A 9,654-nucleotide genomic window follows, 5' to 3' on the forward strand; every position below is an offset into this window, starting at 1 on the left:
AAAGAATGAAGTGGCAGACACTTCTCATATATTACATTTAATGTATGGCCTTGTTATTGTTCAGTTGACTACAGTTTTATTCAAGAGGTATACATCTTGTAGTACAACTGAAATGATCGAGCAGAGATTTTTACTCAATGGAAAAATAAGATCTAATTATATAGCACACAATTAAGTCAGCACATCATTTGGCTGTGAAATCATAGAATTACATCATTGAAAACTAGAAGCGAAAAATCGGTATTTTGAAAGTTCCTCAAGTTATTATTTAAGTTAAAAAGGACTCTGTTTTTAATTATGATGCTGAAGGAAGGGATAAGCCCTGATGAGCTAGTTTTCTTCTTGTGATCTTTATATAGAAGAAAGCCATTCACAGATTTCTCATCCTGGGTCTGTGTATTTTGTGATGCATGTATTTCTAATGATTGCCTCAGCAACCAGACAAGATGGCAGAAGTCTAGATTTCGTAGTGGTTTTGGAATGATCTCTGAAGGAAACAACATCCTATGAGAATCCAAGTTATTTTTTGAAGATCCATAATTGGAGGATAACTTATTTAATCACATGCAACCAGTAGCAACTCCAGATATTCAGTTTGAGACCAATGAAACAGAAAGGGCAATGTTTTACAATGACAACAAAAAACAAAATTCTCCCAAAGCTACAGTTCTACTTTACATAGACTACAATTTCAGGTTTCAAAAAAATATACTGAGTGTGATCTGAGAACTTTTACTGTCATAAATGGTTTAATCTTCAGTTTACTTATTACAAGAAGAACAGGTAGCTTATGTAAGATCACTAACATACTATTATTATAATTGAAAGCTTGGATAAAAGAACTGCATTGGTTTCCTTGGGCTCCTTAGGTACACCCTAACCCTAACCTTAGGTATTTTTCTAGGTTACTTTAAGCTATGGAATTTTGTCTTGTGTTCCATAATTCCAATGTCCGATTGACAAAACACGGATAGGCAAAAATATTGGTGTCATTTTAGCTAGTGGTATCTTTGATGATCTCCTTTTCTGGTTCATTGAACTAGTTGTCATAGCTGTATAATGGTTGACCCTTCTAGACATACAAGATAAATTGAGTGTGTGAAGAATACAAGCAAGTAATGCATTCTTATCCTTAGATACATGGATTACAACAGCCTATATTTTTCAGCCAGTTAGCTGATTCATTCTGGAACATGTCGTCATTATTGTTAGCATGGCCTTAGTCAAAATTTTGCTTGGCTCATGCATTTCTTGATGGATTTAATAGGCTTGTTCTAAGAAAACAATCCAGATGAATAGATATTTTTTAGGTTGTTTACCTTTGACATTTGGAAATGTCTTGATGATAGTCCTGCAAAAGATTGCTGTGGATGGTTTTTGTGTTCCCAAAACTATGGAAGAGGTAACTAGATTTATCGCAAAGCTGCCCATCCTTCCCTTAACAGGGATTCACTGTTTACTTAATTTTCTGAGCCTATGGGATTCTTTAGATCTTTGGATTATTGGTCCCACATTTATATTTTCTAAGAAAGTTTATAGTATTCATTTGAAGACAACAGGCATTCTTGAAAATAAATATGAGATTGGAAGATGACACTTATAGTTGCAACATACCAATTTTCCACTATTTTTAATTAAAACAATAACAAGTCAGATTGGATCTAGTGGCACTAAGAACTATGTCTGTGCATTAGCTTTCCCAAGCAACATATAGATGATTTAAGTATGTCTTAGAGCCTATATGCTAGAATATATTTTCCTTAACGTTTCTTCTGGATTTTCTGAATATCTATCCATTTCAAATTGTGCAAATGCAAATTTAAACTGCAAGTTGTATGCATATTGCTGGAATTTTCCATGGCACATATATTATGCACACCTTGTCATAGCATGTCAGTTACTCTGTTACAAATGCGAGTGAAATCGAACAGGTCTTCAAATCAATGACTCAACAGAGAAAAATTAGTCTGGAGAAGAACAAATTCTTGCCCTAGCAGATTTTACCAGTTTTGCACATCTCATGGCTATTTAACATTTGTTCCTAAGACATATCTTCAAGTGAGGAACATGTGGTATAGTATATAACTTTTGTTCTCTTTTTGATTATACCTTTGATAATTGGTACGGACTGTCCTGATTTCTAAGTATGAGGCTTGTCAAATCAGAAGACATAACTCTTCTGAAATGTGTTCATTGAGAAATGGGCCTTTGCAACGTGTGTGTCCCGAAAAGCGCCTGTCTGTATGTAGTAACTAGGCCAGTTCATAATGAGCCAGGCAATCTCTTGGATAGCTAAAATGAAATCACATACACTTTGAAGTGATTCTGGAAAACTGGTAATCACAGCAGATCTCCCAGACTGATATGTGTTGACAGTTTTACCCACAAAGGAATTGTTATGTTGGGACTAATTATTCCAGTTGTGATGCTCTTTACCAGTCCTAATCAGGTCCCAGGAGACTGTGAAGAAATCATATGGGTATGAGAAAGCTGCAAGGGTAGGATTGTGAAGGTATGGTGTGAAATTTAGGGAAGATATTTGTGATGATAGGGAAAGCTTTCATAATGAAACATATTGTTATGTAGTAGTATCAGAACATATGAGGGTTAATAGGAAATTAATATTATACTAAGAACCTTGTAAAATAAAGAATGAGCCTTCTTGAGATATAGTGCAGTTTGTTTATTTTATTTTATTTTATTTTATTAAATTTCTTCTAGCCACCCACTCCCAACAGGCTCTGGGCAGCTCATAAAATCTAGTACCAAGTTAAAACAACTAGAAGATTAAAACAGCCCAGACTAAAACAAGCCTTTTAAAACACCAAGTGACATGGTACCCCCAAATATTCTGTGGCCTGGGCCCAAAGCCAGGTTTTAAGAGCATTTCAGAATCCTACGAGTGTGAAGGAGGGAGAGTTCCCCCCCCCTGAATTAATGAGGTGTGAATCGTCGGCTTTCCAAGCAGCATATTTCCAGATAAGCAGAAAATAAAACCCGAGAACATATTCTAATAAACAACTTTAATATAAAATAAAATAATAATACAAATCTTACTATCTAAATCTTACATTTTGGCAAGAGCTATGTTGCCCACCTCCTTCGGCAGGCGAACGGAAGATCAGAAAGAAAGTAAAGAATGTGTGACGTATTATGAGACATGTACATTAATCATTGTCAGATAAGAAACAATCCATTCTACTGTATAACTCAGAATATAAGCTCAGGTTGACAAACCAATTAACGCAGTGACAACGAGAGTGAGTGCCCTTGATACCTCTGAAGGGACGCTTTCCAGAAGGTGAGGGCTGCCACAGAGAAGGCATACTTCCTACGTCTTAGAAGATGGCAATATTTAATAAAAGGAACCTAGAGCACATCTATTCTGCCCAAATCAGAAAAGCAGTCCCTCAAATAACCAGGTCCTATGCCATGAAGGTCTTTCAAGGTGACAATCCACCTTGCAATGCACCTGGAAGCCAGCTGATAGTCAATGCAGTTCATATAGCAACGTGACACAGCGGCACAATGAAAAGTGCTATTACTGCTTACACTTTGAACCAACAGCAGTTTCCAGATGTTCTTCAAGGTGACCTCGTGTAAAGCACATAGCAGTAGTCCAGTTGTGACTCTGCAGGGCCACCTAGTCAAGGAAAGGGCACAATTGAAGCACAAGATGTACCTGTGTAAAGGTTAATAGATTCAGCAATAGCTGTGAGTCCAGGAGCACTCCCAAACTCCACACAAGTCTTGAATGGGGTAGAGCAGCCATATTCAAGACCAACTGTATTTGGGGAATGGGAATCACCACAGCAACTCCGTCTTGTAAAGATTGAACCAAATTCTGTTCCTCCCCATGCAGACCTGAATAGCTTCCAGATGCTGGGTCAATACCTCAACAACTTCATTGTGCAGAGATGTAAAGCTGGGTATTTTCAGATACTGAATCAACAGACCTCACCTAGCAGTTTCATGTAGGTGTTAAACAGGAGAGGGGGAAATGTCAACCTACGAGCTAGGACTCACATCATGAGTGACAACGGACACAATCTCTCTCCCTCCTCTTTCCCAGTCTCTCTCCATCAATCCCAACTGGAACCAACCACTATGGAAGGAGGTGAACTACTACAGCACACTCCTTCTTGCTCCCAGCCCCTACAAGTCCAGAAAGCTATCACGGTTGATGATTTTGAAAACTACCAAGAGGTCAAGGAGCAAAGGGTGGATTTACTACGCCGCCACCCACCCACCCACATAGATCCTCCAGAGGTTGACCAGCGCTCTCCATATCCCAGTCTGAAGCCAGTCTGAAATACATCCAGATTATCCATTTACTCTCAGAGTCTCTCTGAGTGCTGTCCAATCACCTCTTGAAATATGTGTTCAGTCTGCATTTGCAAGATAACGAGGTGCTCTAAGAATGTGCATGATATAAATTGCTACAGGCCTAGAGGCAAAAACAAAGCTCCAAAGGAACAGGTTAGAATTTGGGATAAGTACTAAAATAAGCAATAGCATCAGCATCACCCCGGTTCAACCAGGTGCTTCCATCTCTGGCCATTGGGGGCGTGCAACTAGCCCCCATGGAACAGGTGCGCAATTTGGGCGTCCTCCTAGATGCCCGGCTGTCCATGGATGACCATGTAACAGCCGTGGCGAGGGGGGCGTTCCATCAGGTCCGCCTGATGCGCCAATTGCGCCCCTTATTGGACCGGGATGCCCTACGCACAGTCACCCATGCGCTAGTGACGTCTCGCCTGGACTACTGCAATGCTCTCTACATGGGGCTTCCCTTGAGATGCACTCGGAGACTACAGTTGGTCCAGAACGCGGCCGCGCGGGTGATTATGGGGAGGACTAGATACTCCCCTATAACACCTCTCCTGCGCGAGCTGCACTGGCTTCCTGTGGTCTACCGAGTGCGTTTCAAGGTTTTGATTGTGATCTTTAAAGCGCTTCATGGCACAGGACCTAGTTACATGCAGGATCGCATCCTGCCCCACACATCCCTACGACCAATTCGCTCACACAGAGAGGGACTTCTCCGGGTGCCGTCCGCCAAACAGTGTCGGGGGGCGACACCCAGGAGCAGAGCCTTCTCTGTGATGGGCCCAGCCCTGTGGAATGACCTCCCCCGTGACATCAGGATTATTTCCGATCTCCGCTCCTTCCGTGTTCAGCTGAAGACCCACCTCTTTCAATTATCTGGCCTGGCTCAACCGTAATTTTTCATATTCCTCCTGACTGTCTTTTTAAAATTTTAAATTTTTATTGTATATTGGGTTTTTATTATTGGGGTATGTTACTGGTTTTAATTGTCTAAATGTTGTAAGCTATTACCTCCTCCATGCATGTATGCATGTATGTCTTTGTATATATGTATGTTTATATATGTCCTAGTGTACGCCGCCCCGAGTCCTGCCTGGAAAGGGAGCGGCTAATAAATCCAAATTTATTAATTTATTATTATTAGTAGTAACAAATGCTTCCTGTTCAAAACATTAAAGGAACAGGACTTTTAGCAGTTAAAGTTACCATAACATGCAAATAGGTCAATATTTTTATTAATGTTGTTAATCAGCTCGGCGATATATTTTCATGATGTTAAAAAAATATTTTAATGAACTTTATAAATATCCAGTGTTGTTTTTATATTCTACCCAAAAAACCCATCTGGATTCACATTCTGCTTCACATAAAAGCAAAACAGACGTTTCAGAGAAAGGCACCAAATCTGAAGCAAAAACAAAACAATGACTACATAGCAGAAAGTTTGCTGATGTGTCATTTTCTTGAGTTTCAACTTTGCATAAACACAAAATAGCAGGTGAACAGTGAGCACCACCCAAAAGAACACAAGGGCTTGCTGCTTTGTTATCGCCCACTTGATTTAATGCTGCTTTAATGTACTTTTCCTCCCAAAGTAAAAAAGAGCAGAGTAATTGAGAAGAAAGTGCCAAAGAAGATAGAAGCTTTGTTATTTATTATTATTTATTTATTATTCGTATTTATAGACCGCCCCCTCTCCCGAAAGGGACTCGGGGCGGTGTACAGTCACTAAAATGCGTTATAAAATACATACATAAAACAGTTAAATAATTAAATACGTAGGTGGAGGAGGTTGCAAGACTGTATATAGAATAATAAATATAGTACATTAAAAACTCTAATAACCCAGGAGTTAAAATATTACCCAAAATTACCCATTAAAATATATCCACCGGGAGGTAAAAACTAAGAATGTGCCAGGCCAGCTAATCGAAACAGGTGAGTCTTTAATTTTTGACGGAAGGAACGGAAGTCAGTGGTAGTTCTAATGTTGGGGGGGAGGTCATTCCAGAGGGTTGGGCCCATCACAGAGAAGGTCCTACCCCTAGGCGTCGCCCGCTGGCACTGCCTAGTGGACGGCACCAGTAGTAGTCCCTCCCTGTGAGAGCGGATTGGTCGTAGGGATGTGTGCGGGAGGATACGATCCCGCAGGTAACTGGGTCCTGTGCCATGGAGCGCTTTAAAGATGGTTATCAATACCTTGAAACGCACCCGAAAAACCACAGGTAGCCAGTGCAGCTCGCGCAGGAGAGGTGTCACGTGGGAGTATCTTGAGCTCCCCATAATCACCCGCGCGGCTGCGTTCTGGACTAGCTGTAGTCTTTGGATGCATCCCAAGGGAAGCCCCATGTAGAGGGCATTGCAGTAGTCCAGGCGAGACGTCACCAGCGCATGAGTGACCGTGCGTAGGGCATCCCGGTCCAGTAGGGGGCGCAATTGACGCACCAGGCGAACCTGGTGGAAGTTTGAAATTCTCAAGCTTATAAAAGAATCAACAGGGCCTATGGCATTGTGCATGGTACTAGTCTAAATGAAGTGACGCTGTGGACAATCAGAAGTAATTGTGAGGAAATAAAAAGCAAAGCTTATTTGGCAGGGTATAGCAAAGCTGCCACAAAGTCTATTACAACAAGACATAAAAAACTGAAAGAGATGGGACATCCATTAAGTGTTTTGTTAAGAACTGATGAAGAATAGGTAAGGGACAATTTTCTCACCATAAAAGAGAAGCTGTTGGCAACGTAAGAAAAACAGCTGAGCATTCTGAATGAACTGTGTAACTGTTTTGTATTTGTATCTAATAATATTTTTAAAATATTTTGGTTGTGAATGTGTTTTTTTTTCTTGAATTGTCTTCCTCTAGATTTATTTTTTTCACACTTTGTTAAACATACTGCCCAATGTAACACAGCATAAGCATTTTTAGGAATGCAATTACTGTGCTACAGTATACGAGAACGGATGTGTTCATGGAGCAGCTTTTGTAATCGAAAGGGTTTTTTTTATTTGCAAGAAATTCAATTTAAAGATAAACACATATGTGCTAGTTGTTCCCGACTCCAGGGGGCAGTGCTCATCTCTGTTTCAAAGGTGAAGAGCCAGCGCTGTCCGAAGATGTCTCCGTGGTCATGTGGCTGGCATGACTAAACCCCAAAATCGCACCTTCTCACCAAAGGTGGTCGCTACTTTTTTACTTGCATTTTTACCTGCTTTTGAATTGCTAGGTTGGCAGAAGCTGGGACACGTAATGGGAGCTCACTCCGTTATGCAGCAATAGGGATTTGAACCGCTGAACTGCTGACCTGATCAACAAGCTCAGAGTCTTAGCCACTGAGCCACCACGTCCCAATTCTATTTAGGGAAAGGCAAAACCTGTCTTGCACCTTCGTGGTCTCACGTCCTGTCTTTGGCGTGCATTGGGGTACAGGCCCCAATCCGCCGCAACAGTTAGCTACATTAAATTCTGAAGGAAGTAACAACAGTGATCTCATTTGCAATCTTCTTATCACCTTTCAAGACAGTCATGTCTTGCTGTTGAAGAAATCTTCCTGACCTTTTCTCCCCAAATACCCTATTCTTTTGAAATTATCATTTCCATATGGACAGATTAATAATTAAGTTCTTATGCTAATTAACTGCTGCTCCAAGGACCTACAGTCATGATGGAAAGACAATGGCACAATCCCCTGAAACACGTAACCAGGGATGGCATTATTTGATTTGGTAATAATGTATCTGATGTCACACCATATGCCATCTTCATGCCAGAGGTGATATTCTACCGAGTCAGACCAGTTCACCTGAACCAGTAGTGGAAATCACAGGTGCCACACCCATCCACCCCAGCTATATGGCATCCCATTTAGGCCCTTTTTCCCCCAAAAGCGCATCGCAGACATGGAGTGCCTGCGTGGAGGTGGCATGCTCACATTTACAAACCGGTAGGAAAGGTAACTGTATGCCACCCCTGCTCCATGCCCTGTTCACAATGCTATTTCAACTTTCCATAAAATACCAGGAAACAATCGTTTCTCTCTCCTAGTCTTGCATATGGACAAGATGCAGCTCTACTAGTTCTGTCTTGCAAAGCTGACAGTATGTTTACTCAGATTGTCACTCACCATGTGTTTAGATTAGTCTGAAGTTTTTGAGAGTTGGAGGTGATTCACCAGTTACCTGAATGAGCTGACAGTTCTACATTAGTGATCTACATACTTGTTTCTCCAAATAAAACAGATAAGAAATGTTGTTAATGAATACAGGGACAGGGCAGAACTCTCAGACTGGAAGATGGACAGTCTCAACTCAAAAGTTCCCTGATCTTCCAAACTAGACCCAACTGCTAGTTTCTTCAGTAAAGAAAGTAAAGATGACCTTGATGGAGATGGGGGAACATCTATTGTCAAGGCAATGATGAGATAAATGTTGCAGAAGTCCAGATGAGGAGGGAGCAGAGATGGTATCCAACAGGTTCTGACCAGTTCTGGAGAATCGGTAGCGGAAATTTTGAATAGTTTAGAGAACTGGTAAGTACCACCTCTGACTGGCCCCACCTCCATCTATTCTCTGCCTTCCGAGTCCCAGTTGATTGGGAGGGAATGGGGATTTTGCAGTAACCTTCCCCTGCCATGCCTACCATGCCACGCCCACAGAACTGGTATTAGAAAATTTTGAATCCCACCACTAGGAGGGTTAAGAAAACAAGTCAGACAGGCACATATAACCACAATTCACATGAATATTAAAAAAGGGAGGAAGGGAATCACATTCAGGCTTGCACATTTCTGTTACTATAACTGATCTTAATAAAAGTAGTTTTAGGCCTACATGGTGTCTATTTCTTGGTCTGGTTGGCCTTGTAGGGCTGACATTCACTACCACAATCTTAGAAAATACCTTTACCCACTTCTTCCTCACAGCTCTACTGTATAAAATGATAGGACTTTTGCTGTTTATGGCTCACTTACCAGTACAGTAACATGAATTCATTGCAAGTAGTCCTCAAATTACGACCACAATCTAGCCCAACATTTATGCTGCTAAATGAAACATTTGTTAAATGAGTTTTGCCCCATTTTATGACCTTTCTTGCCACAGTGGTTAAGTGTATCACGGAAATTGTTAAGTTGGTAACATAGTTGTTAAGTGAATCTGGCTTCCCTATTGATTTTGCTTGTCAGAAGTTCACAAAAGCTGAACAAACAATCCGAGGACATGCAACTGTCATAAATGTGAACCAGTTGCCAAGAATCTGAATTTTGGTCACAAGACCGGGGGGGGGGGTTTGCTGCATCGGTTGTAAGTGTGAAAAACGGTCATAAGTCA

This window comes from Natrix helvetica, assembly GCF_964273705.1.
Source record: "Natrix helvetica genome assembly, chromosome: 2".
NCBI lineage: Eukaryota > Metazoa > Chordata > Lepidosauria > Squamata > Natricidae > Natrix > Natrix helvetica.